General features: G+C 35.2%; 1 protein-coding gene across 3 annotated transcripts in view; it reads left to right on the plus strand.

Moving 5' to 3' along the window:
- The first annotated feature begins 1,135 nt into the window (after nt 1-1,135).
- Nucleotides 1,136-13,584, plus strand: part of LOC117337749 (allatostatin-A receptor-like) — a 96,165-nt gene continuing 83,716 nt past the window's right edge. For 2 of the 3 annotated variants that reach the window (XM_033898881.1, XM_033898859.1), the window contains exon 1: nt 1,137-1,562. The gene's annotated coding sequence lies outside the window, so the exon portion shown is untranslated. Of the gene's footprint in view, nt 1,563-13,584 lie in introns of all 3 variants that reach the window. The other variant, XM_033898890.1, reaches the window with a different exon arrangement.

Raw genomic sequence — 13,584 nt, forward strand, 5'->3', positions numbered from 1 at the left:
GGTATACAGTGATATTAGATCAAATGTCCCTATAATTAGGTATACCGATATACAGTAATATCTGATAAAGTGTCAATATATGTAGGGTTACCGATATACAGTAATATCCGACAAAATGTCAGTATATGAAGGTTAACAGGTATACAGTGATATCAGACAAATTGTCCGTTTATACAGGTTTTGACGATGCATCTGTCCAAATGAGCTCACCAAATGACGGAAGGAAATCCACGTAAACCTAAACACCGTTGTATTCGATCTGATCATAAAAGTTAATTTTGATATATACAGAAATGTCAAATATAAAGACACATTCTACATCTGCCCCGATCCTTGAGTTCCTATTGATGTCAGTCGACACAGGTTTCACTGTATGATAAAGAATCGGTCAATACCATCAGGCTGATGTTAATCAAGTCCTTGAGTGTTGATGACAATACGATATAGACATTGTTATCTGTAAAAAAAAACTTATCTATAAACACGTACCTAGAGACTCTAGTTATAAATGAAACCATGCGTATAAGTGGTGGTGTCAATTTCATCTCTCAAGTCACTCATATATCCAAGGTAGCGATTGGTTCCCGCCACTAACTCTCTATTGATCCAGCATCAGTTGCAGCTATATCACACCGTCGCCGAGCTCGCGCTGCCTCTCCCTCTCTCATCATATCGCCCGACAACAGGAGCGACGAATGGTCTAGTAATCAGAAATGTGTTTTCTGTTGTAAATATACGATGATCGGGAGTTAATATGAGAGGCGGCCCTCAGTGCATCGATCACTAACTCTCGCTCAAGAACAAAATAGCTAAACAGGCAGGTGCTAGTTTTCCAATCTACATCAGCGTTCTCTAAAGGGTTTCATGGTTGAATTGGCGCTGGAGATTATCCGGTTTGTGTCGGCGCGAAGAACCTTTAATGAAGCATTTTTTTTAGAGGACGGAACCGATTTTTTAGAGACAGCAAATGAATAGTAGGTGTGTTACGACGGATGTAGTAAAGAAAAACAAACATATTTCTGTAAACCTATTGTATATAATTTGCATTATTTGTGATATATATAAGCCTGTGCATTATTGTTTGAATGTAGTCAACGTTTGAAAAGAAGGAAGAAAGACAATAGAAAAAAAGCGTTAACGGCATTCTGGGTCGTTAATCTCTTTGTAGAATCGTTAATTACCTGTTAGACTTGCAACAGTACCTATATATCTTTCATCACTTTCCCCGGAGGGATTTCGTGTAGTGCCGCTTGAAACTGAGTAAATATATTCACCACACCACGACCGTAACCGCTGTGAAATGATGTGTTGCTTTCTGTTTGGGCGATGAAAGGGCCTTGCTCATTTTGCTGATTCTGTAAGTTGTGCTTTGAATTAGAAGGACAAAAAATTGTTCGAAAAGATCGTATGGAACTGATATACGTTCAAATCTGGTAGATGTTTCGCTCCTCTCTTCGCACAGCAAGTGACTTGACACTTCTAACTCGTCCTTATCATTTTACGACTGAAGTCAAGACGTCATTTCCTGTGCTATCCTGTTAGCGAGGTCCGGACACCTTAAGGTAGGTACATGTAGGAATATTTTCATAGTATTAGTCACATGATTGGGAACGATTAAGTTCACACATAACAAACATCTCTGGGGACAGGACATAAGCTCTGTTTTATTGATTGAAAGGTAATCAAAAAATGTTTGTCTATGTTGCGTTATGATTGCATTGTAGTGAAAAAAACAAAAAAGGACAGACATTGCACATAGACTTCCTCGTTTGTAGATTCAGTAAACGATTTGAAACTCAGTCATGACGTCACTCCTTCAACGACGTTCATGATACAATTAACATTAAGTTTTCAGTCATTATACATATCCAATTAATAGTATAATGCCCCACCCTTTTTCTATTTCTATTAAATTTATAGCTTTCCTTCATGATTCATATTCATACGATTACAGATAAAAGGGGCCCCGAGGGAGCTACATTGTATATCATAGAACGTTTTAAGTATTTCTCAGTAATATCACAAACTTATTAACTCAACAGGCACCCTGAGCTACAGAATACTGTTAATGTATAAATTTTGGCGCGCTCAAATTTTCGCGTATTTTCAAATTATAACAAATAGGCGCTGTGAAGATTTATCGCATTCTGATATTTTCTGTTGGAATAGCATATATATATTGTAATTATCGCAATGCTTCATAAGCGAAAAACGCTTGAATAGAAGTACCGCTAAAATATGAACGTTTACAGTAATCGATAAAGTCTTAGTTTTATATAAAGATGTTCCTGGGATCGATCTACAGAAGATGAGTCTTTTTGAATCAGGGGGAATTATTACCATAAGATGGGATCGTAACTCCCACTAGGAAATTCTAAAGAAGTCGAAGAAATATAAGAACTAATTTTCTTAGATACAGCATAAGGCTTTAAACACACGATATGCACCATTTATTTAGATTTGAAATGAATATGCAAATAACTCTATATTTCCAAAGCAATTTTGTTTGTTTTTGTTTCTGTACTTAAACCTTAAGATATACTTTAAATTTCGATACTTGAGAAGTGTATCGATGCATTTCAATTTAATTTCTTTTAAGTTTTGTTTTTAATTCGCTTCTTTACAGAGAAATTATGTGTATATTAATTTTGTCTATATTCACAATGAGAGTGATATGTATATATGCGAATGAGTTTTACATATGAAATTGATTAATGTCTATTGAATATAAGTAATTACATATGCGACAGTCCGTAAGTAGCCATGATATGCTCGACAGCTGCAGAATTCATCTGCTCACTCGTCACAGTATCCATCGTAAATCCCGCATTACACGCCCTTTAAACGGGAGTTCCGTCTAATTGCTTAGCTGAGGCACTTGTATCCGATGTCAGTGATGTTCTCCGAGATTGCTGTACGTATCTGATGAGCAAGGAGTTTCCGTCTGTGTAAAGTCAATGTTTATTGTCAGTTCCCACTTTGCTGAAAGTCGCTCGGTCTTGTACTCGCCAGAAGTGATCTATCATTCTTTTGTTTGTCTCTACCCTGTTCTAGTTATCAGAGAATCCATCAAATTCTGTGGAAATTAAGGGACACTGTTAACATTACAATCCATTGTAATAAAAACGAAAAACTACTTAAAACAATTGATATACAAATGATGTGATTTCGACAGAGTAAATGTTTATATTTAAAACAACAAAACATTAAAGTTGCGAAAAAAGAGTAGTTCTTGATCAATTGAATTTTTTTTTTTAAATTCGTATTAAAATTTTGAATCGAAATCGATAAAACAATAGAAAATATGGACAAACTACAGATAAACAACATACATTTACCTTTTATTATATACTGACAGCTTTTATCTTTGTTATTCTGAATTTATCGCATTATCAAATTTTAACAGATCAACACAGATATGCATTGTTAGATACACAACAATTGCCATACAAATAAATAAATCTTTTCAATGAGCGTTATTAGAATTTCGTCGGGTTACAAACAGCGCGAAAAACACCCAAACTAGTGATACTTACCGCTAAACTCTCTTTGACTATATGTTTACACTTAAATACATGTACTCACAGAGTCTCGAAAATCATATATATTTGTTTTCTAGACAAAATCCTTCCCATAAATCAGATATCTAACTTACCTGTCAACATCATATCGTTAAAAGAATAGTTCATTAAGCTTCAATCTATATATATCCCGATAGATATAATGTTAATTAGTTTTCCCAGACAGTTATTATTTTGCTTATTGTGACGGCTCCAGAGATCGTATATTTAGTCGTAACAGAATTGACCAAAGCACGAATCACTTAAGGATGACTCGTAAATAACATCGTCTTAATTCTGAACATGATGAGGAAACAATTGCAGCATTATCATAAACATCGGATGTTAAATTGAATAAAGTCAAAACCTATTATATTTATATGCTAATTATGTTCTGGATACTTTTGATAATAGGCACCCTGTATCACTTTGTTTTGCAGCTTCATTTGTATCTTTTCCACTTACAGATTAATTATTCCAAATGCCAAACAAATTACCGCTGGAACAAAACAAAAAATGTTGGAATTTCTTTGTTTTATAGACATGTTTAACGAGAATATTATCTTGTATAGCCATATTCCTTTAATATACAGCCATTGTGTTTCAATCGTGAATTAAAACCTCATTGGGACATGTGCATCGCTGGAAATAATAGATGTTTTTCCGTTGTTTAATTATCCCCAGTTAATAAATTCGTTCCTAGAGACCAGGAGATTGGATCTAATAGTGCTATCCTCTAACGGTTCGTTATACCCCATTTTCACGTTCGTGATACCCCATTTTCACGTTCGTGATACCCCATTTTCACTTTGAATCAATTTTATTGATATCATGGTTTAGTTATTGCCGATTCTACCGGATCAGGGACACATTTGGTAATTTACACGATATTTCAAATTAATTTGTAAATTTCAGCGGATAGGAAATCAATCGAGAGTTCTTTATATACACATACCTTTTGCCAGGAACGGAGAAAAATGAGATGGGTTTGAGTTCGTCAGATTTCAATGTTGAACATATCTATTCCCAAACGTTGTGTATGCGACATGCATATAGTAAGAAAATGGTCGGGTAGCACAGTGGTAGCATCTTGATTTTCACATTGGCGGCCGTGGTTCGATTCCACAGTTCCACTTTGGTCGGGTGGCACAGTGGTAGCACTCTTACCTTTCACCTAGGTGGCCGGGGTTCGATTCCCCGATCGGATGTGAAAAGGTATGGGGTCACCTGCCGGACAACGTGGATTTTCTCTGGGTACTCCAGTTTCCTCAAATAGTAAAAAGCCTTTGCTCGCTTCCATCCGGATCAACACGAGTGATTAATATAAGTTAATATATCTTGTTTTGAAATTGCTGTAAAATAAATGAAGTTATTTTTAATGATTAAAATGCGTATCTATCACATTTATGAATATTTTTTCTTGATTCTCTAAAACAGCATTTTCTTTTAAAAGCCAGCACCAACAACCTTCGTCCTATTTTGATGATAGCGTTGCTCTGATCTACATGTATGTAGTGGTATCGTTTTCCAACAAGTGCCATTCAGAATGAACAATATCTCAACATCAATATCAACGAAAAGCTGTGCAATTAACTAGGTTTCATGGCTATCAACATAATCTAACGCGATCTCAACAACTGTAATATCAGAACGAAGGTTGCATAGTTCTAATGTAAAGCAAAGTGTTATATATATCAATATACAAAACACTTTTGTAGTACTGTAAATCACTTCGATTTTGCGAATACTTTTTCGCGAACTTACCTCTTCAGACATATTCGCGAGTATATGATTTCGCGAACGCTGATCTAGAAGCGACTTTTAATTTGCGAATGATTAGCTATCAGAGCCATTGACTCTGCAAGATTCCGTCGGTAACCGATCAGAATTGTCAGGTAATATATCAAATATCCAGGGTTTCCTACTGGTGGTGGTCCAATATACCACATACTGTAAATTTGGTTATTTTCGCGGGGGTTAATTTCGCGATTTCGATATGTAAACTATACGCGTTGGGGTAATTTTCGCGATCGATCCACATTCGCTTGTAGTTCGAGATTACGCAAATTGATATCAAAATAATACGAGTGGGGGAAATTTTCAGGCTAATATACTGTATATACAGGGTTTCCTACTGGTGGTGGTCCAATATACCACATTTATATGAAACTGCTGTCGTCGTGACCTCCTACGCTACGATCCCAGTGCCTATTGAGAAAGTCGTTGTGAATTTATTCAAATTGTTGATGACAGATAATTTTCTGTATTTAACACTTCATCTTCTGCGGGTGCCGTGTCAAGTGTCGCGTGCAGGGGAAACGATCGTCCTTCGTAGAACGAACATCATGTCATATTCGTTTCAGAATGGTGAGCTGTGTCATATTTTTCTTTTAATATTATTCTCTTATTGGTTCCTGAAGTTGCTGCTTTGAGTCTATGTGTCACCGTGCTTTGGATCTTGAGCTCATGAGAAATATTGTAGTAATCGTGTCGTTAACTATGCAAATGTTGTCTCTATAGAGAAAATATGGGATAATGTGGCGATTTGTTGTATAAATCAATATAAAAAAAACTTACGGATTTATCATCCTATCGAACGAACTACTAACGGGTTAAATTCTACGAAGGCATCTCATTTAACCTGCCAGAAATTTTATCAATAACCTATTGCAGTAGCTTTTAAATTGATCTTTGGCGATGTAACATGGTGATTTGAAAGTGCATTTGAACAGAATAATTGCGATGGTATCGATTCAGTGTCTTTTATCATGGTACCTTCAACTAAAAGGTCTGTCATGTAGAAAACCATACTTCATTAAATACGATATATTTTTTATCAAGAAGTTAATTGTGAATATGTAACGCCAACATTGACTTAATCAATCATAAATGCAATTTCCAACAAGTGTTGCATAAGCCGATTGCTATAAAAACGGGCGGATTTGTAACGCGGCGCTCCGGGTGATATCAGATCATGTAGATTACTTCATCAAATGGTAAAGATTGTGTAAACTAACTCGATTGAAGGTACACTTTCTAGTACCCAGGTATATCGATACAAATCTAATACGTTTTAGAGGATATTAAACTCCATTATGCCCTACTAACAACGGCGGTTCAAAGATTACTCTTTGATTGTGACTCGGATACTGCAGATATCGAAATTTTCGTTATCAATTCAGATGGCAGGAGGTGAAGGGATAAAGGGGAACTTTGCGCTTAAGGGGGTAAAGTTGATTAAATGAAATGGTGATAATGTGTATATCGATAAAAAAGATTTAGTTCATTTGTTAAGGAATTATGAGCGGCGATCATATCTATCTAATGTGAGAGAATTTGAGTATGAAGAGGCGCGGTAAAGGTATTTTGAAGGGATAGATGTTAGAGAAGCCAGAAGATCGTGCAAATATTGAAAATACAAAGAAACATACTATCATATTGTACATGTATTTGTATTAGAGATACACTAAGGACCATCTTAAAAAAGCCTTTAAAGGGATTTATTTTCAATGCATGAAAAAAAGAAATACAAAAAATTGTATATTCACTTAGTAATATGCAAAGGTTGCTTTATTTCATAGTTGAAATTTTCGCGGTTCTACAGAAAGTTGCATCAAAGATAATGTATTTTCTTGGAAATCTTGATGCGATCAATATTTAATCCATTGATGTTATATTTAAAGTCTGGAAATAGTGAAAAGTCTAAAAATCAGTAATGTAAGGCAGCGAACACTGAAACGCAGGTCTTGTGTATATATCAAATAAGGCTTTCAAATAGCATTAACAAAAACCCTTATCTTGACAAAGTGACATGTCAAGTCGACCGCCAACATTATATGGGCACCGGGATGACAGCCCTTATCGCCAACTTTAAATCTATCCGTCAACAAGAAAGCAACAGGAACAGATCTTAAAGTATATGTGTTTGATAAATGTAATACACAGAAGGAACGGTGAAACAAAGTGTTGATACACTGTATAGTAAACTGAAGAAGGGCGGTCAATTGCAATGTCTTATATAGTTATATGAAGAAGGAACGATGAAAAACAGCGTCTAATATTGTAATATGAAGAAGGGACGGTCGATGACAATGTATGATGTAGTTATATGAAGAAGGAGCGGTTAAAGACAGCGTCTGATATAGTCAAATGAAGAAGGAACGGTCAATGACAATGTCTTATATAGTTATATGAAGAAGGAACGATGAAAAACAGCGTCTAATATTGTAATATGAAGAAGGGACGGTCGATGACAATGTATGATGTAGTTATATGAAGAAGGAACGATGAAAGACAGCGTCTAATATTGTAATATGAAGAAGGAACGATGAAAATATGAAGAAAGAACGGTCGATGAGAGTGTTTGATATAGTAATATGAAGAAGGAACGGTCGATGAGAGTGTTTGATATAGTAATATGAAGAAAGAACGGTCGATGAGAGTGTTTGATATAGTAATATGAAGAAGGAACGGTCGATGAGAGTGTTTGATATAGTAATATGAAGAAGGAACAGTGAAAATATGAAGAAGGAACGGTCGATAGCAGTGTTTGATAAAGTATTATGAAGACGGAACAGTCAATGTCATTGTCTTAAATATTTATATGAAGAAGGAACGGTTAAAGATAGCGGCTGACATGGTAATATGAAGTAGGAACGGTCGATAACACTGTTTGATATAGTATTATGAAGAAGGAACTGCCGATGACAGTGTTCGATATAGGTTATATGAAGAAGGAACGGTCAAAGACGGCGATGAAGGTTGGCTCGTTGAATAAGAAGACTCATGTGGAATGCCAAGAGGAATGTATGCAGTGAACTACATTGTGAGAAATTCGGCCAACAAGTGTTATGGTGCTATTAGATTAGTGCTCGGGCGTGTTGATGTTAGTAGCATTCGATTGTCTGACCTAGCGACAAGCCATGTTTATGGGAGCAAATGAATCCAGCTAAAAATCAATCATTCAAGAATATATCTAGCTTATTGAATTAGCTATATTAATCTCAGGTATTAATAATACCAAAGGACTTTCTTCCAGTGTTTCGGAGTATTTGTATACCAATTCTTCGCTGATAACCACCATTTCAAACGTTTCCACAATAAGCGTATTTTATGGAAATAAAGAAAAAGGACAGTTTAACAAACTGAATATGACTGTAAAACTTCACGAGACTAATTTTTCATTGTTGTCCGAGTCGAACCCATTCCTGGAACTACCATTTTCACAATCAATTCTCGACATTGGTATTTATTTCCTTGCTATGTTCAAGGACTATGAATGGAGCGTAATTAAATTTCCCGCGAATATTACAAGTTTACAGTATTCTTTCCTGTAATGAAATCAAGATTTGATCAGCATTAAGCAATTTTCATGGAATTATTTTTAATGAATTGATATGCTACAATGCGGCAGAATAAATTGAAGTATAGAATTTGAAGAAAAAATGTAATATTAACGAAGACAGTTTCTATGGAAACCTTATCGTTTTAAGATAAAGTTTTCAATCATATGAATTATATATCCTATAAAATTTACATCGGAAGATTAAAAAAACAATTTCACCTGCGCTCCAGATTTAATAAGATTGGATGACGATCGTTATGCATTCTCTGTTGGAGGTATCTATAGACAGAGACTGTTAAACGGCTAAAAACGTATTTGATAACGACCCATTTTGCTATTTTTTAAACATATAACCAAGATACTTTATGTAGGCTGAATTAATATGAAGGCAATAAACAAATTGATAGGGCTCTTCATTAAATCTTTCTTATCAGAAATAAGGTAAAACAGATTTAAAAAATGATGAAATATTTTCCACATCTGGTATATATTACACTCTATACATAGAGTGCATATTTTATTTCGATTTTTTTTCCTGGAGATAAAAGTTATAGCTTGTTGCAGGGCTGCAATTTACATCAGACAAAATCGCTTTTCGTAGATTGATAAAAGAGCATAAATTGTCTTTCGTAGGAATTATATTACAGAACCTGTAATTAGTTATTGAGGTACTATATCTATGCACAAGCAGATACAGCTGTTCTGAGGAGCATTAGCGATAGAGAATATCAAAAATGATTTAAATAAAAAAAAAAAGTAAAAAAAATAGTACTACGGGGAAAAAAACCTAACATGTGTTATACTGAATATGCATGCAATCCGAGGTTCAAAATGTTGCTCCGCCAGGTAATTTGACCTCCATCGTATACAAAGATTATTCTAAATTGGCAATTTGGTATGATTCGGTATACGTTTTCTACTTACCAATCAAAAGAACCCCACTGATAGGTGTATTTAGATCCCCCAAAAAATGGTCTCCATCAGATACCTTTTTTAAAACACGTAATTGGTTTGTAAATACAACGTACCGATATGTCCATCTTTTAAGAAGGCATGAATAGAATTTCTTGTTGTTATTTATTTTTATTTACTTTATCAAATTATACACAATGCTACGGTACATTTATGATACAAGTACATATACTCGATCAACAGAAAAATGTACCTGATAATTGCCAGACCCAGACTGTGCATACAGTTTTCAAAAATGTGCGATGTTGATCCTGATGAATTCACAAACAGGTGTATGTTAATAGTTGAAATACCAATAGTTAAAAAAAATACATTAATTAAACTATATTTGGAAGCTTGCACAGCTTCAGGTTTGGGATCGGTGGCTCTTTGGTTTTGAAAAGTTAATTTATTAACATTTTTTATAGCGGGTCATTACCTAAATCAGCTATTGGATAACCTTTTTGTAGCGGGTCATTACCCAAAACAGCTCTTGGATAACATATTTGTAGCGGGTCATTACCCAAAACAGCTATTGCATGGATAACATTTTGTAGCCGGTCATCACCCAAAAACAGCTATTGGATAACATTTTTGTAGCGAGTCATTACCTTAAAATAGATATAGGATAATTAACGAACCGTGTTGTTACCTTAAACAGGTACTGGATAACATTTTCGTAATGTATAATTACCTTAGACAGCTATACGTGCATTGAAAATCAGTGTCTGTACCAGGGCACTGCCTTAAATAATTACTTATCGTGTTCGCAATATCTATATATAGACCAGGAACTAATTACGTGCACGGATGTCCTGTAATTGGTTGACGAGGCTGTTGTCACCTCGTACGTAGATACATGAGTCTAGTGTCTGTATATACTGCTAAACAGACAGCATTTTATAATTAATGATGGGTTTATTGACCATGTCTTTCAAGTAGGTTCAGCAGATATATTGGTCTTCCTCATCGCATTGCATGAGGGCACCAAGGTGACCGGTATGGTATCCTTACAGAAATGTCCCCCGTGCTGTATAAATCAAGGACATTGTCCTTTATTGATCAGATGTCCACATTCTAACGCTTTGGTTCTCTCTTAATCCTCTTCTTATGCAACGATCAATTCCTCTCGGCAAATATCTCCCTAGACGCTCTGGGTAGCACGTTATAGGTTTAATGAGACGGGTTGAATTATATCTTACGGCTCCCGTGTTGCAATATAATGATTTATCTGGCATTATGTTTGTTTTTCAAAAAAGCTTGAACATGCCTGGAACAAAGGTGAATGATCTTAACTACAACAACAACCATTACCATAACAAAAATTAGGTGACCTAAGTCACGTGGAAACTGTTTGACATTTGTGAAGGATGCTTATTAAAGAATAATAGTTCGAATACAAATGAGCAAATTACAATTAACCTGTCTGCGAATTGCAACCCCTACAGATTCGTGGATTTTCTTTTGTGACGGCAAAATAGAAACAAATATGCTTTCGCCACATGTATAATCGTTGCAATGCTAGCTAGACGCCTCTACGACCATCTGTCTGCCGCTTTAATAGTGTTTTCTTATGTACCTATTCCATACTTGTGTAGGACGACAAAATATTATGTAGTTAGGGTTTCCGACTGTAAGTGATGATATCTACGCTAAGAGGCAAAACGTGGCTGCCTTTATGAATTTAACCTAAAATGGATTGTTTCAATTAAATATGTATTATAATTTAAGTTTTTACTTACATCTATATACTTTTTTTCTCACACGAAACACCACTATCTTACCTCTTTGGATCAGTATACATTCTTTGCTCCTGCGATTGTTGGGTTGCTTTTTTGAAACCTCGATTCCAAATGTTATTCTGATAAGTGTTTTCTTCGTTTGCATTCTCTCATTCAACAATATTCTGTACTTGATTTGTTTAAACGACATTATCAATTAACCGATACAAATATTAACAGTTACGTGCAGTTTGTTCGAACAGTTCAATATTGGTAATGAGTTCCTCAAAAGTGCTGCACGAGTTCTCGTAAATTTTTCAGTCTTGGGCACCGGAAGTAACGTGCAAATCGCGTGCAGACTGGTGGTTTTTTGCGACAGTTTGATTGGTCACTTAAATATCGCACTACACAAATCAAAGTGTTTATAAATATTCGCCTGTTGCAAATCACATCCGAAAACAGTAAAATTTAGTCTTGCATATTGGGGCTTAATCAAGTAGTGATTAAATGCATGTTCATCCTAATAATTCAATCTTAATTGTCCGCAGGCCCTATCGTAAATCTAAATCAAACTTTATCTCTTCTTAAGCTTGTTTCAAACATAAGTATCTAAATAATAACTGCACCGCGCTAATAACACCATGAAGATATTTGACCGAGCGTTGCAACAAATATGCCAAATGCTTCGCCTGTCGGAATGTGATCTTCAATTCCGTGCTGTCATTCACGCGTAAAGCACGTGCGTAATTGACATGCAGGTGCTCAGCTTATCGCATGTGATGTTCACGGACGATTATCATTGGTCCAGGCCTCATTGAAACTGACAAAGTATAATTGTGTACACGTCAGAATGACATCTGACGTCACCAAGGATCATTTAGGATCGTACATCTCGGGACCAATGGTATTTTAATAGAATAATGTACTCTTTCCAGTAACGACTAATCATTTATAAATTGCTTCTAAGCGCTGAGACATTCTCCTGGTTTCGTATACAAATACACATCAGTGTTATTGCCCTTGATAATGTTTCGATTTGCGTTATTCATACTTTTCCGTCTGCCGATTCTAATAATATGAAGATGTTCATCATTCTGTTTACTTATGCAAATATTTGTCGTTGTTTAACGTTTTTTTGTCTTATTGGTCTTTCTTCAACCGATCTGGTTTGTTTAAAATGTGTTCAATATTCATAAACGTAACCATTTTGCTCGAAAATCATTTACATATGCTCTCAGATCTGTGTGGGTAAGATTTATAGAGTTCAACTATATATAGCTCCCCGTGATTTGCATAATATCCATATCTGCATCCCACAAGGATGGGTGATTATTTTCTCTCATACTTTCATGTCGCTAGAACCATAATTAGATCATGAACTGTGCGACAAAATTGATGACGTTACTCAGTAGTTACATGGTGATGATACATGAAGTGATGACGTCATCGCTTCGTGAGTCGCGAATTACGTTAGAAAAACGACCTCGTGTGGACTGCCTTTTCCGTGGATAGAGAAAGACAGATTTATCTTTTTCTTTACCTAACGCGGAAATATATCTACGGAGAATTCTTTTCTTTAAGTTTTTGCGATGTTTTCAGTACTTTTGAAATTATACTTTAAATCAATGTAGATCGCAATTGGTACATATTATTATAAAATAACTATGCGCTATCTTTCATTTCTATATATATCCAGTTGCTCCATTCTTTACGATAATCGTAGATCCCTATATTGATGATAACAATAGTTTTTGTAATATTCTTGAGTCCTGCCTGGTTGCTAATAATTACCTTATACATGTTTACTATTTATTTATCTATCTTACTCAAGTTACTTAAATACTCTTTTCCTTTTACTTTTGTGTGTGTGTGTGTGTTTATTCTCATTAATTGCTCAAATTTAATATCGCTAGAGATAATAGCAGTAGCCGAAACACCAATCCCAAAACCTAGGACCTCCTCAATATCTCCTCATCAAAAGTATATCAGTGTTTTAATGTTGTTTAGA

This window comes from Pecten maximus, chromosome 1 (genome assembly GCF_902652985.1).
Source record: "Pecten maximus chromosome 1, xPecMax1.1, whole genome shotgun sequence".
Taxonomy (NCBI): domain Eukaryota; kingdom Metazoa; phylum Mollusca; class Bivalvia; order Pectinida; family Pectinidae; genus Pecten; species Pecten maximus.